At 36.2% G+C, this 22,729-nt stretch overlaps 1 long non-coding RNA gene across 2 annotated transcripts; it reads left to right on the forward strand.

Moving 5' to 3' along the window:
• Window positions 1–8,748: 8,748 nt before the first annotated feature.
• Window positions 8,749–16,057, forward strand: LOC105219957 (uncharacterized). Of its 2 annotated transcripts, XR_008471256.1 has the most exons (3): window positions 9,109–9,264; window positions 12,186–12,609; window positions 12,665–16,057. It is a non-coding gene; the product is annotated as an uncharacterized LOC105219957 (long non-coding RNA). The 2 variants fall into 2 exon arrangements; XR_852253.3 differs by having other exon boundaries at window positions 8,749–9,264; window positions 12,186–16,057.
• Window positions 16,058–22,729: the final 6,672 nt, after the last annotated feature.

Genomic DNA, 22,729 nt, shown 5'->3' on the forward strand with positions numbered 1-22,729 from the left:
TTTGTTTACTTCATATAATTTTTAAAATTAACTTTTGTCCCGATTTTTTTATGTATCTACCGCTTGTACGACATAAATTCAAAGACGATCGCATTGAAAAAAGTGCTCATGGGCTCATTTCAGCCTGAAGTTAACAATACTAATCGCGAAATCCGTCTGAGGGCTGTAGTTTTTTAGTTATTGCGGCCCGATCATGCGGTGTACTTGATTTTCAAACTGAATTTGTCTCTCCCCTGGAAATTCATATATGTAACGTATACTATTAATTTAATTTATTTGCCTTTATTGTACTAAATTATTAATACTGTGACAATTAAAGTGAAATAAATAATTTAACCAAAAAATAATTCAGTCAATTAAAACAATTAAATTTTTCATGAAAATGTCTCTCCCGTATTTCCCCTGGCAAAATAACTGCCACAGGAGAGAGTTAGAGACCAGGGGAGTTACTATACGTCATGACACCCGGACCGAAAGTCGTGAGCTGCTTGAGTCTTGATACTTTCTTGCGTGAACTTTTGAACATGACCCCTTCCCCACTTCCAGCCCTCACCAGCATGAACAAAACCAAAAAATATTAGCCTCGCAATCCAACGCAAAATGCTCTTACCAACAGATGCTAGTTTGGACTGAGTGGATATTTAAATGTTAAAGTTCAACTAACACTTCCTTAACACCCTAATGACACGGATGGAAAATGGGCGAGAACGGTTCATAACCATGACTACTTCCCATATTACTCAATTTTGAATTCCATATGATTCATTCACTTTATAATGTATACATAAGGAACCGATGAAGATAGCGGAATAAAACATTACACAAATACTGTATATCATCTTTGGCTTTACTTGTGGAAAAATTGTCGAAATCGGACTATAACTTTTCAAGGTCCCTGATGTCGAACATGAAGAACTCAGTGCCAAAGGAGAATTTTTCACCGAAAATATCGGGAAATCTTTCAGATATTTTAATTTAATTCAGAGGAAATTTTTTTCTCCTAATTGTGTATCTCTGTTCCAAAAATTATTAAAATCGGATCAGAACTTCCGCTAGCTCCCATATATCTAATTATGTACGGGCTTTATTCCGCATATATCGGTTAATATGTGAGATATCTTAGCAAAATTAAGTGAGCATATAGTCTTGGATATAGTGTAGCTTGATGGGGAAAATTAGTGAAATCACTTTAGGAATTACATCAGCCCTCATATACCATATATGACGATTTTCGTTATTCTATTGGACTTTATGCCGAATATATGGGTCAAATTATGTGTTATCTTAAAAAAAATTAAATTGTCAGAATACATATATTGTCAGAATATATATAAAATTAAATAAATAAATTGCGAGAGTATAAAATGTTCGGTGACACCCGAACTTAGAACTACTCTGTACCAAGAAAGTTAAATTTGTTTTCATTATAAAAGCTCAGATGATCTATATAGATCTCAACTTTCTGGAAATACCCAGTGAAGGGTATCAAAAATATGCCGTGATGGAGAATCTTCATCAGAAATTGAAAATCGTCTTGCAAGTCGAAAAGAATACGCATCGCAAAGGCGCATATATATATATATATATATGTATATACGAGTATGTTCAATTACTCGAAATTAGCCCTTCATTATTTTTTTTTAAGTGGACAATGAATAGAATTGGCAATTCTAGTCACGCTTGATTTCATGTTATAGTATAAAAATCGGATAATAACATATCCCATACTTTATTGTTATCTTCTACCACGAGGATGATACAATGGGAATAGCGTTCAATAATGGATATTGGCCGTGAAACTTCACAATTTAAACGCCGTTGTACCAACTTTGTATTGAAACAATCTCATCTTCTCGTCTTTCAAATTTCTAGTTAACTCACTAAAGTGCGTTAGCAGTTTTCTATATAACATATGGTAAGAAGCAACAGCCTCGGATGAGACACCCCCCTTTTGATGATGACCACAGCAAACGTATAAAGGACTATGATTTAAGGGCATGCGCCTGGAATGTCCGGACCCTTAATTGGGAAGGTGCCTCTGTCGAGCTGGTTGCACCAAGAAATGCGATGGACGGGACAAGGACGGAAGAAGGTGGGTCCTTGTGACATCTACTACAGCGGCCATATAAAGGAGCGCAAATTCGGTGTGGGATTCGTGGTGGGAGAGAGACTCCGTCGTCGAGTCCTGGCATTCACTCCAGTGGATGAACGTCTAGCCACAATCCGCATCAAAGCGAGGTTCTTCAACATATCGTTGATTTGCGCCAATCACTCGCATCGAATCACTCGCAACCAGATCGATCATGTTGTGATAGGTGGACGACATGTTTCCAGTGTTTTTGATGTGCGTACGCTTCGTGGTCCCAACATCGATTCGGACCACTATCTTGTAGCAGCTAAGATACGCACCCGCCTCTGTGTAGAAAAGCGCACACGTCAACAAACACAAGGAAAGTTCGACATCGAGAAGCTGCAATCACAACCGACAGCCGAACGATTTTCTACTCGACTTGCACTCCTGCTCTCTGGGAGCACTCATCAGCATCTCGGTATAAGGGAGCTGTGGGACGGCATATTAAACTCCTTACTTACAGCTGCAACCGAAACCATTGGCTTTCGGAAAAGTCAAAAAAACAGGTGGTATGATGAGGATTGTCGTCTCGCAGTGGAGAGAAAACAGACTGCCTACCTCGCAACGTTGCAAACGACCACAACACGTGCAGGATGGGATAGATACCGAGAGCTGAAGAGGGAAGCGAGACGCATCTGCAGACAAAAAAAAAAGAGGCAGAAATGCGTGAGTACGAAGAGCTTGAGAAGCTGGCAGACAGAGGGAATGCTCGAAAATTTTATGAAAAAATGAAGCGACTTAACGAAGGTTTCAAGACCGGAGCATCCTCATGTAGAGACCAAGGTGGTAATCTGGTAACCGATGTCCAGGGCATACTGGGATTATGGAGATGGCAAACCCGATCCCCCAATCGATGACGATGGAACAGATGTTCCATTACCCGACCATGAAGAAATTCGAATAGCATTTACCTGCTTGAAGAACAACAAAGCAGCGGGGGCCGATAGATTACCGGCAGAACTATTCAAATACGGCGGCGAAGAGCTGGTAAGGTGCATGCATCAGCTTGTTCTTTGCAGAATATGGTCGGAAGAAAGCATGCCTGAGGATTGGAATCTCAGTGTGCTCTGCCCAATCCATAAAAAGGGAGATCCCACAATCTGCGCCAGTTACCGTGGGATCAGCCTCCTAAATATCGCATAAAAGGTTCTATCGAGCGTACTGTGTGAAAGACTAAAGCTCACCGTCAACAAACTGATTGGACCTTATCAGTGTGGCTTTAGACCTGGAAAATCGACAACTGACCAGATATTCACCATGCGTCAAATTTTGGAGAAGACCCGTGAAAAGAGGATCGACACACACCACCTTTTTGTCGATTTTAAAGCTGCTTTCGACAGCACGAAAAGGAGCTGCCTTTACGCCGCGATGTCTGAATTTGGTATCCCCGCAAAACTAATACGGCTGTGTAAATTGACGTTGAGCAACAACAAAAGCTCCGTCATGATTGGGAAGGACCTCTCCGAGCCGTTCGATACCAAACGAGGTTTCAGACAAGGTAACTCACTATCGTGTGACTTCTTTAACTTGATGCTGGAAAAAATTATAAGAGCTGCAGAGCTAAATAGAGAAGGTACAATCTTCTATAAGAGTGTACAGTTCCTGATATAATCGGAAGCAACAACCGCCGTTTGTTCTGCTTTTTCCCGCATGGATAAGGAGGCGAAGCGAATGGGTCTGGAGGTGAATGAGGACAAGACGAAATATCTCCTGTCATCAAGCAAACAGTCGGCGCATTCGCGTCTTGGCTCCCACGTCACTGTTGACAGTCATAACTTCGAGGTCGTAGATAATTTCGTATACCTGGGAACCAGCATCAACAACACGAACAATGTCAGCCTCGAAATCCAGCGCAGAATAACTCTTGCCAACAGGTGCTACTTTGGACTGAGTAGGCAATTGAACAGTAAAGTCCTCTCTCGACGAACAAAAATCAAGCTCTACAAGTCGCTTATCATTCCCGTCCTGCTTTACGGTGCAGAAGCTTGGACGATGTCAACATCAGATGAGACGACACTAGGAGTTTTCGAGAGGAAAATTTTGCGCAAGATTTATGGTCCTCAGAACATTGGCAACGGCGAATACCGCAGACGATGGAACAATGAGCTGTACGAGTTATACGACGACATTGACATAGTTCAGCGAATAAAAAGACAGCGGCTACGCTGGCTAGGTCATGTTGTCCGAATGGACGAAAACACTCCAGCCCTGAAAGTGTTCGATGCAGTACCCGCCGGAGGAAGCCGAGGAAGGGGAAGGCCTCCACTCCGTTGGAGGGACCAGGTGGAGAGCGACCTGGTTACACTTGGGATCTCCAACTGGCGCCGAACTGCGAAGGAGAGAGAGAGGTGGCGCACTATCGTCGATTCGGCTATAACCGGCTAAACGGTTGCAACGCCAATCACATACAAAGTACAGATTCTATAGTACTTAAAAATATATAAAACGCGAAAAGGAAATCAATAATTTTCTTGATATTGAGCAAATACATAAATAAGTTTCCATTGGCTTTAATACCCAAAAAGACTTCAATTTGGGTCGAAATTTGATCTCCACAAGTTCTTCGCATTTCTCTGTAATAATTTTTTCCATGATTTATTGATAACATTTTTCAATTAAGTAGTGTTTTGTGGTGCTTTTTGAGCATTTGGAAAAGTTATTCGGACATTCAAACAACAATCGCGGATAAGCCCATCACTTGAGAGTCTTTTTGAGGAGTTTGCAGCATGCGTTTGCATGCGTTTCCTCTTATTGGGAACAACTATTTCAACTAACCTAAGCCAAATTCAGCTACAAAAGTGAAATTCGGTACAGAGGATCAATATAAGAAGGAGCATCTACGTATAAGTTAAAAAAAAACAAAACTGCTAAAAGTGGGTAAACTCATAACAATCATAATCGAACTTTTCGACAAGGGTATAATACAATATTTAAAATTTTACTATCGAGGCACAATTTTAAAAGAGTCGCTTGGAGGTAGGTCAGAGTGACGTTTATACCCAAGGCCGGAAAGAGCTCGCACGTCGCGGCCACAGACTTCAGGCCTATCAGTCTCTCCTCTTTTCTACTTAAAACATTGGAGAGGCTGATCGATCGATTTATAAGGGGGTCTCTCTAAAGCGCAGCACGCTTATTGTAAAGGCAGGGCAGTGGACACAGCCTTACACATGGTCGTCTCATGGATAGAGAAAGCTATCGGACGTAAGGAATATGCGGTGGGAACCTTCCTCGACATTGAGGGGGCTTTCAACAACGTACTGCTGGAAACGGTAAAGGCCCTGAATAGATTCGAGGTTGAGTCCAACCTCATGTATCTTATTTTCACTCTTCTCTGCGATAGAACGATAGTGGCAGAATGGGACACCACACGGGTGCGACGGGAGGTAAATAGGGGTACTCCGCAGGGAGCGATCCTCTCACCTCTTCTCTGGATCATGGTCGTAGACGGCCTTCTGGGAAAGCTTAATGAGATCGGATGCCGGGCGATTGCCTATGCAGACGACGTGATTATCATGGTTGAAGGTAAGTTTCTGGATACCGTATATGATTTGACTCAAAGTTACCTTGATGTCGTATCAAGTTGGGCTTTGGACAACGGTCTTTCTGTAAATCCTAGTAAGACTGAGCTAGTTCTTTTCGCCAGGAGATACAAAATACCGGCATTATATGCCATTGGCAATATACCATTGAAAATTAATATTTTCCGGATTTTTTCTTGCAAATTCGTTTTTCAGAATAGGCATTTCCAATCAGAATTCATTTAAAAAATGTGGAATTTTAAAAGTAAAATCGAAATTCAGAACACCAAACATTGGATTTAAAGAGAATTTGCTTGAATTTCACTCTGAAGTGAATTACAGAACCTGTCTGTATGTAACATGAATTAAATACCATGTTATTTTATTGCTCAATATCAAGAAAATTATTGACTTCCTTTTCGTTTTATATATTTTTAACTACTATAGGATCTGTACTTTAACTATGTGAAATATCATTGAAATAGGTTTAATCAAAAAAAAAGTTAGACTTTGAACATATTTATATTGCGTGGAAACTTAATTATGTGACATACTGTATGCACATATATATATAATGTGAGTACAATTTTCAAATATAAAACATATGTATGTATGTACACGAAATCGTAAATATCGGAGATTTAAAATTTAATTTCAAACACCAACATTGTAATATACTTACATGTACATATGTACAGTGAATCAAAAAAGTTTCCATACACCCTTTATTCATAACTAAAACATATTCGTACATATGTATGTTTTCTAATTACACTCAACTGATTATTCTTGCTAAATATGTAGCTAAGCAAACATATGTACATATATGTGAGATGCATGATCTTAATTCCGTTAAATTTACCGTAGCTTGCTCTAGTCGCTGCGAAAGAGAAAAACCCCGTAAAAACTAATCAAAAAAGTTTACATACACTCAGCACAGCCTAATTTGTTTTTGTTCACTTCTCGGTAAAAATTTATTGTTTTTCAATACTTGGTGTTTTTAACGAAAAATATTATTGAAATGGTAAGTATAAAATGCGTTTTATTGTCATATTCTGTTCAAAATGCGATAAATTCGAAGTGCGAAAAAAGAAGATTAAAGATTTTAACGCCCCGTGAAGAAAGAAACGTCGTTGCAGCCGTTAATCAAAATAAATCATCAAACTGTAAGGAATGTGTTGAATAGTGCTGGTTTTCATGGACGAGTCGCACGTCGTAACCCATACATAAGTAAGGTTAAATTAAAGAAGAGGTTGACGTTTGCTAAACAACATTTAAACAAGCCCTATCGTTTTGGGAAAATATTGTGTTCAGTGACGAATCCAAATTTAATATACATATCAGGAGTTGGATTTTATTAGTGACATATATACAGTGGAACTTCCATAACTCGAACCTTCTATAACTCGAAGATCTCCACGAAGATCGATTCGAAGATCTCGAACACTTGAATTGGCAATAGCGTTTATAAGCCAAATTTCATACAAATTTCCTTCCCTAACTCGAATTTCTATAACTCTTTTTGGTCAGGGCATAATACAAAATTTAAAATTTTACTATCGAGGCCGAATTTTAAAAGAGTCCCTCTATATCGTACGGAGGTGAACAAAAAATATAATATTACACTTATGGATTGCATAAAATATCTAACAAAGACAAGGGGTATACACGACAAAAGCCAAACAATAGCAAAATGAAACACTTTTAAGGTATGTCCACCAAAATTTTTGCGAAGTAAATAAATAAAACAGTGTTTAAATCTTATTTTACAGCTTTTTGAAGAATTGTATGTTTTAATGAAAATTCTATAACTCGAAGTCTCTCTAACTCGAAGCTTTTTTTGTGGATTATGGTGATTCTAGTTACAGAAGTTCCACTGTATTTGAACATTTTTAAAAAATAATTTACGTCCAAGTGTGCTTGAATTGGGTCTGAGTAGCAGTAACTTCTATTTCCAACATAATAACGAACCAAAACAGAAGTCGTATCTTGTACGTGAATGGTTGTTATATAATTGCAAACAACTCCATACACCCCCGCAATCATCAGACATTAACCCTATTGAACATATATGGGACTTATTTGAAAAACGTTTACGAAAACATCGAATTTCATCAAAAGAATCCCTAAAAGCTGCCTTATCGACTGAGTGGGACAAAATATCCGAAAATGACACTAGAAATTTAATGAAAAGGATGCGTCGACGTCTGGAGGCAATTATTGCAGCAAAAGGAGGGCCAAGAAAATACTAAATAAATATGTATATCTAAAACTATAGTAATTCTTCTTCTTCTTCTTGACTGGCGTAGACAACGCTTACGCGGTTATAGCCGAGTCCAAAACAGCGCGCCACGTATCCCTCCTTCTAGCAGTTTGGCGCCAATTGGTTATACCATGCGAAGCCAGGTCCCTCTCCACCTGGTCCTTCCATCGGAGTGGAGGTCTCCCTCTTCCTCGGCTTCCACCAGCGGGTACTGCATCGAATACTTTCAAAGCTGGAGTGCTTTCATCCATTCGAACAACATGACCTAGCCAGCGTAGCCGCTGTTTTTTTTATTCGCTGGACTATGTCTATGTCGTCGAATAACACATACAGCACATCGTTCCATCGTCTGCGGTATTCGCCGTTGCCAATGTTTAAGGGACCATAAATCTTCCGCAAAACCTTTTTCTCGAAAACTCCTAGTGCCGTCTCATCGGATGTTGACATCGTCCACGCTTCTGCACCGTAAAGTAGGACGGGAATGATGAGTAATTACTTTTGTTAATTATAAATTATCACTACTGTATGTAAACTTTTTTGATATGATTTAAGCGCAAGTTTTGTTTTTGTGTGTATTTTCTTTTCATTTACATATGTTGAAAAAATAAATATTTTGATGAGCCATATTTACTGCTAAATATACATCTTTTGAAATAGGTATGAAAAAACAAAAGTTATATTAATTTTAAAACAAATGAACGTGTTCTAGATAAATAGAACTAGGTGTATGTAAACTTTTTTGATTCACTGTATATTCATACAAAGCACTTATGTATATACATACGTATATATGTACATATTTAAATAAATGAACGTATGCCTGTGCTAGAATTTGGTGCATCCACGTAGCTCATTTGCTGCTTGGTATGGCTACGTCCCTAGTTCTATTTTTTAATAATCTATAGAAATTGAAATGCTCTTAGAATTTAGATATATAAAACATGCATTCGTATTGACTGGAAGAGGGTAAAATACTCTTGGATTGGATCCAAGCCATGTTTGGTCCCTTATCTGCATATATAACATGCTGTTAAGTGCACTATAATATATGTTTGTATAGGAGGAACGAGGAACTGAGGCAGCGTGGTATCAAAAATAACGGAATGAAACTGTCGTTATCGCTATTGTATTGAGTACTTGTAATAGTACTCAATTTCTGTTATAAAAATTCTGTTTTGTGTTATTTTCTCAGCTCTCTTTGTGTTGATAAGAAGACTGAAAGTTAGCAAAATGCTGTGTAAATGATAATGACTAAATATAAAATTCTCAGAACAGAAATCAGTCTTAGTTTAGCACTGTACACCAAACGATTGCTGTCCGGAGGCACTAGGAGGAGTTTAAACTTGAACATGGTAAATTATTTAGAGTCCAAAAAACTAATTTCACTTTTAATGGCAAAGGTACAACCTGTAAAACAGGTACACTTTAATGTTGTGATACAAAAACTTGTCGGTCGTCGTTGTCGTACGTCTGTGCCAATTTCCCTGTGGAAGTGATGTTATAAAAAAATTACAATGGCTCAAAGCCACAATAATTTCGTGATTTGCGTCAAAGTGCATGGTCAATTATTTGACCACAATGCCAAATTCGTTACTGAGCACCCATAAAGACATATTTGTCAATTTTATAAAGTGATCTACATAAAATGTAAAAAAAATACTTTTGTTTTTGTTTGAAACTAGAAAATGTGCAACTATTTTAATTTTTATGTAAACCATGTTACATAACCTATTCCGTTAGCTCACTTTGAGTACACAAATCCAAACAATTGATATTTGGGGAACTTTTCCTTGGCTACAAATATTGGATCGCCAGCTAAACTGTAAACGTTGTCCAAGTCCTTTGCACATATTTGGTAGGGCAGCAGTTTAGTAGCAGTCGTAGCAACACAATCAGAGTCCATACTGCCTGAACTTTCCTGTATTTTCCTATCAAGTCTATTACAAAAATAGCAAACACACTATCCATTGGATTCAATTGTGAATTGTATAAACTAAAGAGTTAATTTTCCATATTAGTTCGTACGGTTTTGCATTCTTCAATTATTGTATATAATTAATTTCACTTTGGATGGTCAAGGAACGACCTGTAAACCTATAATCTATATAACCTATTCCGTTAGCTCACTTTGAGTACACAAATCCAAACAGTTGATATTTGGGGAACTTTTTCCTCGGCTACAAATATCGTTATCCAAGTCCTTTGCACATATTTGGTAGGGCAGCAGTTTAGTAACAGAGACCATACTATCTGAACTTTCCTGTGTTTTCTTATCCAGTTAATAAGAATTTATACACCAAAATAGCAAACATACCACCCTTTGGATTTACTTCTGCAAACTGGATAATTGTCCATATTAGTCCGTATTATTTTGAATTTTTCAGTTATTGTATTGATTAATTTAGACATAAAATATGCAATTATCCGTCTTAACAATTCAAGTAATAAATGACCGCAAAATAGTATTTCGTATAATTTCTTGCTTTCTTTGCTTCTATTACTTTTGCATGAAATTAAAGTTTTTTCTAGCAAAGTTCGAGTGGTCCGATTTAGGTCAAACTTGCTATATCAAATAATTTGTTTGTGCAATTTTTAGCTAGAAATAGCCAGATATTATTACGTTGACTTGTCGTTTCTTATTATTTTTAGAAACATATGTATCCAATCCTTAATTCGCTTTTGTGAAACTAGTATACTTATACTTAAGCGTGTAACTTTACTTTCACAAATAATTCCTTTGTGTCTTTGAGAAAAGGGAATTTTTTTACCAAATAGCACTGTGCTAAGTTGTTTATATTTCTGCTTCAGTACAAAAAAAGTTTTGTAGATGTTTTTCCTAATATCATCGTGCAACCTTTTGAATTAAACTTTCTTCTTTTTAATAATTTTGGAAATTAGTTCCGAAGATTCTCTCTTTAAGTTATTAAATTCATTGGCTGATGTTTTTGGAATTTTATTAAACATTTTTTAGAACTTTTTTCCTAATTGATTAGCTTTTATTGTAGCAGAATAGGTGCTATGTCATCTCTTCTACTCCTTCTCATTTACTGTTAAATTTTGTGACATGGCCTCGGTGGTTGTCATTTTTTCTTTTAAATTCAAAAATGAATTTTAAACCATCTTAACTACCAAAACGGTAGGCAATGTTGGAATCTATTTCTTTTAAAATTTAATCCTGGCAGAAGCGCCATTTATATTTCAACTCGCTCGAGTTGCAGTTTTGAAAAACTACTCAACCACTATAAATTGCGGAATACAATGGTTCAATTCTATTGTAATTGATTATTGGCATTAAAAGGTAATTTTACTGTACCTTTACTTAATATAAATGCAATCTTATTTAAATTTATAAAAATGCAAACAATTTGCTGAAGTTATCAAAAAACGTTTTACGATCAGACCTGTATGTATAAAGTTCAAATCACTGGTAATGTCGACACCTTCAATCAATCATAATTCATTAGTTACCTTTTCGCAAGCTTGAAAAAATTAAAAGCCCTTAAACACTCAGCAGCTCACTTGCAACTGTTGCTGTTGCTGTGGAGTATGTGCATTTAAAAGTACTAAGTAGCAAAAAAATAATTTTAGTTAAACTCTCTTTGATTGTTTATTGCGAAAATCAAATTGAGTACTTAAATGTTTCAACTTTAAAGGCCTCGTGGTGTCTCTAACAATTCTGTTCTGAGTATTATTATATATTCTTTGCACCCATTATGTGTTAACCATATAATTAAATTAAAATATTTTCGATATATTTACAAATTTATAAAATTATCTATATCCTTTCCGGCGTCAAAATACTATATATTATATGGCTCATCGCCAAGGGATCGGTCGGGGTGAATACCATTTGCGTTCGTCGCTTGGAGCAGCGCGATGATAAGTCCCAAAATATGAACTTATGTCCCCTTCTTTATTTTATTATTTATAATAACTACTTATTCTTCGATAAGTGAATGGTTCGACATTTGAAAGTCAGCCATAAATGATTGAAGATTATTATAAGAAACAAATTGATTGTATCTGAAGTACTCTCCAACAAAATATTGGTATTTTAACGTAAACCTCATATGAAGGTAAATTTGGCGCATACAGTGAGGCAATCTACGAATTTAAAGTCATCTAAGAATAGCTATTAAATCTTATAAAAGTGAGCTGCCATTGAACCAGCGCAACCATTAAACCTGAAAATCACAACATTACAGTGTACTCAATATATCTTTGTTAAAGTAGTTTATGTTTTTTGGATTCTTAATGATTTTACTTCTTCTAGGTTATTCTCGAAATTAGACACCAATCTTTTAGTGTACCTTTAACTCCTTGCCGAGCTTTATTGACTACCGAAAAGAGCTGTGGCGCTATGAAATCAGAACAAGTTCATTAAATGTTTAAATTCCAACGGCTTTATAGTATCTCTATAACAATGCCATTGTTATTATTGATATATATCCTTAGAAAACATTGTGTTTTGAACATAATTATCGTTCGTTAAAAAACTATTTGTCATCTTTATAATTAAATAAAAATACTTTCTATACATTTACAAACTTATAAAATTCTCTAAGTTCTTTCTGGCGTCCACATATATCGTTGAAGGCCCATCGTCAAGAGAAACTTAGCGGTGAATATCATTTGCGGTCGTCGATTGGAGCAGCGCGATGTTCAATCCTAAAATATGAACTTAATTTATATTTTGAGTAGGAAATACTTCTCCTTTATTTTATTATTCATAACAGCTCCTCATTCTTCCAGAAGTGAATGGTCCGATATTTGAAAGTGAAGGATAAACGGGTGATGATTATTATAAGAAACAAATTGTGTTTGGAGTCGCCTCCAATAAATTAATATTTTTACTTTTCTTTTAAAACTTCACTTCTAAGTGGAATTGACACATCATGCTCAACTAATTTAGAGTCATCTCTGAACGGCTACTAAACCTTATGAAAAGTCGGTGGGTTGTCATTGCACCTTTAAGTGTTTCACCACCGCAGCCAATAAACGTGAGTATTACAACTGTAATGTTGCACTCAATCAATAATTAATGTTTGGATTCTTAAAGATTTTACTCTTTCCAAGCTACCCTCTAAATTATACAGCAATCGTTTAACTCTCTATGCAATGTTTGGTTCATTCCTTTCTTAAATATCCATAAATTTTTCTAAAAACTCCCGATATGGTATGCGAGCTTTATTCACTACCGAAAAAAGTTATGGCTAGGAAATGGTTGGTTTTTTTAATGTTTTTATTCCGAAGGCCCAATGATCTCGTTAGTTAAATAATTTTAGACATCCTTATATTTAAAAGCATATACAATTTTCTATATTTTTCCCGACGTCCACGTATATTGTTAATGACCCATCATCAGCGCGCTGGTAAGTCACAAAAAATGAACTTATTTTGCATTTTACAAGTTGAAGTAAATTGCCTGTGAATAAGAAAACATGTTGTAATAATGAGATGCTCTTTTTATTCATTTTATTTTTGAAATGCCAGATCATTCTTCCAGAAGTGAATGGTTCGACATTTCAAAGTCAACTATAAAACTTGATGATTATTATAAGAAACCAATTTAAGTTGCTCCATTTGAAATTAGCTAATCAATGTTATAAGTTTAAAGTAAACTATTATTTAGCCTTGATTCCACATTTCTTCCGTTGCTTTGACTTCTGCAGACATTCTGAAAATTTAGTTAAATCATATTTGAGAAGTTATTACTTACCAAATTAAAAGCGTATCGTTTAGTGTACTCTTTAACACTTTTTCACATGCTTGGTTCATTCCTTTCTTAAGTATCTACAAAGTTTTCTGAAAACTCGTCCTATGATTGGTTCATTAACGATCAATTATAATGAGTAAAATATAATGAACACAATTCAATTGTGAGTATTATACGGTGGTTATTTCGAAATACTTTCCATAAGTTTAGAAGCACTTATAAAATTGTCTACCTGAATCCCGTCGTCCACATATATAGTTAATGATACATTTGCGCCCCTAAACTGTATAAAACAGTGAGAAACTAAGTGCAAAAAAATAATGGAGCGTCATCTTTTGAGCACTCCTCTTCTCTTTATTTACTCAATTACCTACGATTTACTCAAAATTACTCATTACTCATGGCTTAAAGTTGTGTAAGTAATCCCAATACCATTGTAGTGCAAAAACGGTAAGAATACTTACTAAAATTGTTTCAATTTATAATTAATTAATTTGTCAGATATGCATTTTCCAGGGATATCAAATATAAAACTACATTTCAAAATATAAATACTACATGGACACTTTTGAAAATAAATAAACATGTAATCCAAAATTCTGATAACACCACTGTTATATAATTTAAAAATCAAAACTAAAACCACTTCCATCTTCCATATTTGCACTCAATGCCGGTAAATGATTTGAAAGACAAAATCCCAGGACGTGGCAAAATCGTTTACAGCTTTTTATTTTAATGTATTTCAACTTAAAAATTTAAAAGCAAAATATTTACTATTTACAAATTTCATAATTCCTCAACTTTGGAAGGTCTTCTTTTCCCTATAATTAAAACCACAACCGATCGATAATATCATTACTTTCTTGTAATTGTAATTAAAAAAGAAGCCAAAATATCCAATAATAAATCTAACCACCTACATTTTGTAATTAAATTATAATAACATAAAGTTTATAATGAAAATCGGTAATATAAAAAAATGCTTAAAATACTAGGTTTAATATTTAATCATAAGCATCCGTGTTGATCACTTCAAAGTAGATTAAATATAATTAAGTTTCTAAGTAATATAAAATTAGATTGTAATTTTAACACACTTATCCATACATTATATGTAGTAAAATCAATAAACTCGTTAAAAATTGTTTATGGTAATCCAATATTCAGCAAAACCACCAAAAGAAATTGTGCAAAAGTTGCGTCAACATACCACACAGCAACTATCTTGCTTTTGGGGCTTTACGTACTTCCCCAATGTGTAACATAAGCCGAAGCGGTGTTACATACCTTGCACCAAGAAATAGGTTTTACAAAAAAAGCGGCATTAGAGATGTCACCTATTCCTACCATTACTACTGAAACACTTTAAAGAGTGGACGTGGAGTATTTACCTGATGTTTACATAAAAAATTAAGTACACACACTATTTGGATAACTCTAGCTAGATGGCTCAAAGTAAACTATAATGTCCACGTTACTACCATCATTCGTGTCAGGCTTTACAGCAGAAGTAACAGCCATTCTTCATTTGACGAAAAATAAAGATTATTTTCTTATCCGGTCACATATTTAAGAATGCACATAGCAGCCCAACTGGCCACTAGAGCTCTCGGCACTACTTCAATAGCAGACATTTTAGCTGACCTTGGAATACTGCTTATTCTACATCAAAAAAGGCATGATTACTAAGCAGACCTATGGAGAAGGTTCATCTGTCACACCATCTGTTGTTTACTTAAAATTTGTATTCAAAGTAATCGTTTAATACTTTGTTTTCAGCGTAAAAAAGCCTCAGTTTTACGGCGGAGGCGCACCCATTCTTCTCTCTTGAATAATAGCAAGTAAAAGTGGCTACAAAATATTATCTTCAATGATTTCGTATTACCATTTAAAGCAATTATAAATGTCAATTCTGCTAACTCAGCGATTTGCCAAATCAGAGATATCCTCATCGCCCATGTGGAGAGTTAAAGCTTCCGTGAATACCAAGCCACATCGGTTTAAAAGGAACGAAACAAAATTGGTAACTAGATTTCCCTTATAACTCATAAATTATTTTGGTATTAAAAGGGCATTAAAAAGTTAGCCACGTGAAACAGAAAATATATGATGGATCAAAGTCTAGCACTACTACAAAATGATAAACCAAACAGAATACGAAGGTATCGTATTTGTATAACTATTACCAGGAAGCAGAGTTTGGTTGCACTAGAATAACCCATAAACACATATTGGAAAACAGCCAGCTGGCCATATTGCAACACAGAGAATCTGACAATCAATGTCTAATTAGTAGAGCAGAACCGCCTAGAATTAAGCAACTCAGACTTAAGGGATATTTTATCTAATGTAACAAACGCCAAAATTACAAAATGTCCCTGTAAACTTAAAATATATTTTGAAGTGTGGTACTTTTAGAGAATTAATGTAAATTTAGTTATTAATTTATAAAGTTGATGGCCCTAGACGCTGAAGCTGATATTTTTTAGACTATTAAGATATAATTGTATTATTCTTTGCAATAAAATATAATTATAATAACAATAACTGATTTCATTTCTGAATATTCTATATTTACCCATTAAAGGTAAGTTACTTGTAACTGGCATAAATTGTGTATTAAATATTTAGTAATTAAGAGCAAAGCAATATAATTTTGATATCGCTATATCAATAACATCATTATCGATTATGAATTCAGGGTTCAGGCGGAATGTTTGCTGTCATCGCCAGAAAGCAAGTAACAAGTAGGGAAAGGCTAAGTTCGGGTGCAACCGAACATTTTATACTCTCGCAATTTATTGATGTAATTTTATTTTTATTTATTTTATAAAGATAACACAATCCGACCCATATATTCGGCTTAAAGTTCAATATAATAACGAAAATCATCATAAATAGTATATGAGGACTGAGGTAATTCCTGAACCGATATGGGATCTGGGGGAAGTTATGACCCGATTTTAAACATTTTTGGAACAGATACAAACTGTTATAAGAAAATAATTCAGAGGGAATGAATTACATTAAAATATATGAGAGATTTACCTAAATTTCCGGTGAAAAATTACCCTTAGTCATTGAGTTCTTCATGTTCGATAACAGGGGCCTTGAAAAGTCATGGTCCGATTTTGACAATTTTTCCACTACAATTTTTCACAGCTCAAATACAGTATTTGTGTAAAGTTTTATTCCGCTATCTTCATTGATTCCTAAATTATAAAAAATTGAGTTATATGGGAAGGAGGCGTGGTTGAGAGCCGATTTCGCCCATATTCCACCCGTGTCACAGAAAGTGTTATTTACCGAATTTCATTGAAATCGGTCGGGTAGTTCCTGAAATATGGTTTTTTACCAATAATTGGGCAACGCCACGCCCATTTTTCATTTTGTAAAAAAAATCTGAGTACAGCTTCTATTTGCTATTTCTTATGTACAATTTAGTGATTCTGACGTTTTTCGTTAGTGAGTTAACGCTCTTTTAGTCATTTTCAACCTAACCTTTGTATGGGAGGTGGGCGTGGTTATTATCCGATTTCTTTCATATTTGGACTGTATAAGGAAACGGATAAAAGAAACGAATCCAAATGTGCCCCTCCCTAATGCGATCCTTTGTCCAAATTTTAATTGTACAACTTTATATATTCGGTTTTCGCCATTTTGTGCGCGTGGCAATAGTCCGATTTTGCCTATTTTCAAAACCAACTCTCTCACGGTCCAAAGGAACATGTGTACCAAGTTTCGTCGAGATATCTCAATTTTTTACTCAAGTTATCCATTGCACGGACGGACAGACAGACATTCGGATTTTGACTCGTCTCGTCACCCTGATCATTTTGATATACATAACCCTATATCTAACCCGTTGAGTTTTATGACTTACAAACAACCGTTATGTGAACAATACTATAATACTCTCTTAACAACTTTTGTTGCGAGAGTATAAAAATGTTACTTCAATATTTTGAGTAAGCCCATTCGTTACGTTGAGGGGGTTGAAACGTCGTCCCTAGCCTTCCGCTAACCACAAATGCGCATTCAAATTCACAATGCACCACATAGTAGCCTTGCCTTGTCATACCCATCTCATCTCCTGGATGGCAATAATGTCAGTCCTGCATTTAACGAAGGCTTCCGCCAGGTGGATAGATGCCCTACTACAACAGAGCAATAGAGTACTAAAATTACATATAACTTGTAGAGATCACACATAATCATCCATACGTTTCGTCGCGAAACGAGTACTTAATAAAATTTACTTATTAATACTTACTTACTTACCGACTTCTTTATGGAGCGGAATGTTTGTTGAGACAGTTTTGACAAATCCTCCTTCCCGGCAATATTTGAAAATCATTATTGAAGGTGTATGGTACCAAATGGAAATTTCGATACGATTTCACCCATTTTTGGCACGGTAGAAGTTCACGTAAGTGAGGAAAGTTTTTGATTGTCATTTACTTGGGAGTGGCCAGAAAGGATTCTTCTCCACATGGTTCAAGCAGCTCACGACTTCCGGTTGTAGACCAAGTAATCTCTGGGTAGATAACAAACATCCGTTTGGAGGCGAGCTAAAGTGAGAAGGCGAAACCGCTTCTGTGGTTGTGCTTAGTGTTTGGGACCCACCACATTAAATCGAAGTACCAATGAAAAATCGACGAATGCCTCGGATGAGAAAGCTTCCATTTGATGACGATCCCTGCAAACGTTTTGAGGATAATGATTCAAAGGACCCTTTATTGGGAAGGTGCCTCTGCCCAGCTGGTTGATGTCCTCATACGACTAAAGGCGATGGACGGGACAATGACGGAAGAAGAATATTTCAAAATGTTTTTTCCCAGGTTGGCACAACTGTCAGCCACTATTCTGTGAATTTTTATTGCTATGTGTCATTTCGTGTGTTCATGGCGTCATTAGGAACAAGTCAACATTTTGTGTGCATTGCGATTTTTACTATGGATCAAAATATTGAACAAAGAGTTTGTGTGATATTTTTTGTTTCAAACGAAATTTCTTGCGCCAAAACGTTGGAAATGTTGAAAAAAGTATTTGGTGATTCAACCATGTCGAAAACTCAAGTTTACGATTGGTATAAATCGTTCAAAGAGGGGTGAGAAGAAGTGAACTATTTGCCACGTTCAGGACGGCCTTCGACCTCTTCAACTGAAGAAAACTTTATTTAAAAACTTTTTTGGAACACTAGGTCATAGATTTCTAGCAGGTGGAGATTACAATGCAAACCACATGTACTGGGGATCACGTCTAATTAACCCCAAAGGAAGACAGCTGTACAACACTATTATGAATAAGTATAATAGTCGTGATATAATATCTCCTGGCAAGTCAACATAGTGGCCCAGTAATCGTAACAAAATACCAGATCTAATTGATTTCGCTGTAATCAAAAATATAGATAGATCGCTTATGACAGCTGATACATGTACTGATCTATCTTCTGATCATTCGCCTGTACTAATAAAATTATGTGAACAACCCATATTTATTGAAACAAATTAACATCTCACAAAACGAACTGGCTAAAATACAAAAAATACGTAAGTAGCCACATTAATATTGATCTAAAAATAAATACAGAAAGTGACATTGACGAAGGCATAAGAGAACTCAATGATATAATAACTAATGCCGCAGTCTCAGCAACACCAAATAAGAATTATAAGCCTCTTGGTCGCCGAAAAATCACTAATAGCGAAATTGAAAAGCTTGTAAATGAAAAAAGGCGAGCTAGACGTGAATGACAAATAAATCGTTCCCCTTCTACTCAGCGAGGAAGAATATAACACTCAAAATTATATAAAGAAACTGTGTCCAAATTCAAGTAAACGAAACTCCCTTTGGAAAGCCCAAAAGTCTAGCCTCCAGTCGACTCCAACACGCCTTTAAGAGGCTTGGGTGGAAAATGGGCACGAAGTGACGAAGATAAGGCAAATTGTTTTGCAAATCACCTAGAAAAGGTATTTCAATCAAATTGCCCAAAGAACAATTTTAAGTTGCCAATCATCCAAACGCAAACGAGTCGCTTGGGTCTTCAACTACTGAAATTGTTAGTATCATAAAAGAGCTTAATCCAAAAAAATCGTCAGGCCACGATAATATTACTCCAAAAATGCTAATTGAGTTACCAAATATTGCTTTAACAGTGCTCTCCTTGCTCTTTAATGCCATTTTTAGTTTCGGATACTATCCTATTTCATGGAAAAAGTCGCAGAAAGCCGGGGAAAAACCTGACACAGCCGTCTTCATACAGACCAATCAGTCTCCTACCCTGTCTTTCTAAAATATTTGCAAAAGTGTTACTATCAAAGATAAAGGAGACATCCTTCATGAAAATAATGTAATACCAACGCACCAATTCGGTTTTCGTGCAAAACATGGCACTGTAGACCAAGTAAATAGAATTACTAACGAAATTAGAAAGGCATTCGAACATAAAGAGTACTGTTCTGCTATATTTCTAGATGTGGCTCAGGCGTTTGATAAAGTGTCGCATGAAGGACTTTTGTATAAGATTAAAAAAAGTTTACCTTTCCAATTGCATAAAACCTTGGAGTCCTATTTAAAAAATAGAAAATTTGCTGTAAAAGTAGGTGATTTTATATCTGATGAACGTTCAATAAGGGCCAACTCTATACATCATATATACAGCTGATCTTCCAACTGCTAATAATGTTTTGACATCAACTTTTGCGGATGACACAGCTTTAGTGAGTCTTAACAAATGCCCCATTATAGCATCAAGAATATTATCGAAGCACTTAAGTTCTGTCAAAGAATGGCTAGTAAACTGACGTATAAATGTAAAAGAACAAAAGTGCAAGCATGTTACATTTTCCTTAAGACCAAAAATGTGCCCGGCAGTAAAAATGAACAATATTCTAGTGCCTCAAGCGAATGAAGTTACCTACCTTGGTATTCACCTAGATAGAAGGCTTACGTGGAGAAAACATATATCTAGTAAAATAACGTGCATGAAGATAAGAGATGCAAAATTAAATTGGCTTTTAACTAAAAACTCTAAACTTAGCTTAGACAACAAAGTGCTTTTATACAATGCGGTCATAAAGCCGATTTGGATGTGTGGCATTCAACTGTGGTGTACCACCTGTGCAGCTAATATTGATATAATACAAAGGTTCCAATCGAAAATGCTTAGATCAATCACGTGCTCACCATGGTACATGCGCAATGAAAATAGCCATAAAGATCTTGGTATCCCTATGGTAAAGAAAGAAGTAGAGGACAGCAGATTGACATATTTATCTAAACTCCGTGATCACCCAAACCCATTGTTTAGTACATTCCTGTTTTAGTACATTCCTGCGATCAAACACGCCTAAAAAGAAGGGATATGCCTGCGTACTAAAGAGCAACGTTTCACCAATACAGCTGAATCACTTGGTTGAGCTTGTCTAGTTTTTAAATAGATTTAAGATTTTATAACTTGTTGTTAGTCTTAAAAACAAGCAGATTCAATAAATAAGGAAATATTAAAAAAAATAATAATAATGGACATGTCTCATGAGACCGCTCGTCATATTTTGGTTGATGTGAATTTTCCTCAAAAAGTGAATCGCAGAAAGCGATCATCAAATATCATAGAACAACCACCGTACTCTCCAGATATGGCCCCGTGTGTTTATCAAGCAGCATGGCTGTTTCCTGATCGACACGCGCGTAACCAAATCAATCATGTTGTGATAGATGGAAGACATGTCTTCAGTGTTTTAGATGTACGTACGCTCCGGACCATTATCTAGTTGCAGCGAAGATACGCTCCCGCCTATGTGCAGCAGAGAGCGCCCATCAACAAACACAAGGAAGGTTCGACGTCGAAAAGCTGCAATCGCAATATATATATATTAGTTCCTGTTACTCCTGCAAGGAGCATAGGACCAGAATAAAACAGTTCCAACCATTTCTGTCACATGCCATACGCTTTATTTCGCCCCAACTTTTTCCTGTAGGGCTGAGGTCAGCATCCAACTATCTTCTCCACGCATAAGCAGGTCTGCCAACTCGCCTCTGTCCAGGCGGGTTCCAATCAATAGCATTTCTTGCTATATTTCGAAACGCAGTGGGATTTGTTGCGTGCGTCTCCATAGTGCTTCATTGGAGATTATATCCGGCCAGTAAATGCATAGTATTCTACGAAGGCAACGGTTGATGAAGGTTTTTAGACGTTGTGAATCCCTGGTGGTGACATTCCAAGTCTCACAGCCATACTGCAAAACTGATTTTATGTTGGAGTCAAAAAATCGCATTTTTGTTCGAATGGATAACTATTGAGACTTCCATATATTTTTGAGCATTCCAAATCCATCTTTTGCTTTTCCTATGCGATTACTTATATCCTCGGAGGAACCTCCAGAAGCGGTTATCGTGCAGCCAAGATATACGAATGATTCAACATCTTCTATCTATATTAGTTCCTGTTACTCCTGCAAGGAGCATAGGACCAGAATAAAACAGTTCCAACCATTTCTGTCACATGCCATACGCTTTATTTCGCCCCAACTTTTTCCTGTAGGGCTGAGGTCAGCATCCAACTATCTTCTCCACGCATGAGCAGGTCTGCCAACTCGCCTCTGTCCAGGCGGGTTCCAATCAATAGCATTTCTTGCTATATTTCGAAACGCAGTGGGATTTGTTGCGTGCGTCTCCATAGTGCTTCATTAGAGATTATATCCGGCCAGTAAATGCATAGTATTCTACGAAGGCAACGGTTGATGAAGGTTTTTAGACGTTGTGAATCCCTGGTGGTGACATTCCAAGTCTCACAGCCATACTGCAAAACAGATTTTATGTTGGAGTCAAAAAATCGCATTTTTGCTCGAATGGATAACTATTGAGACTTCCATATATTTTTGAGCATTCCAAATCCATCTTTTGCTTTTCCTATGCGATTACTTATATCCTCGGAGGAACCTCCAGAAGCGGTTATCGTGCAGCCAAGATATACGAATGATTCAACATCTTCTACATATTCTCCAAGTATATGCAGTGGATTCTTATTGTTGGTGTTCAAACGCATGATTTCTGTTTTTTTGAGATTAATTTTAAGACCTGCGTTTGTGGAG

This window comes from Zeugodacus cucurbitae, chromosome 5 (genome assembly GCF_028554725.1).
Source record: "Zeugodacus cucurbitae isolate PBARC_wt_2022May chromosome 5, idZeuCucr1.2, whole genome shotgun sequence".
Classification (NCBI taxonomy): domain Eukaryota; kingdom Metazoa; phylum Arthropoda; class Insecta; order Diptera; family Tephritidae; genus Zeugodacus; species Zeugodacus cucurbitae.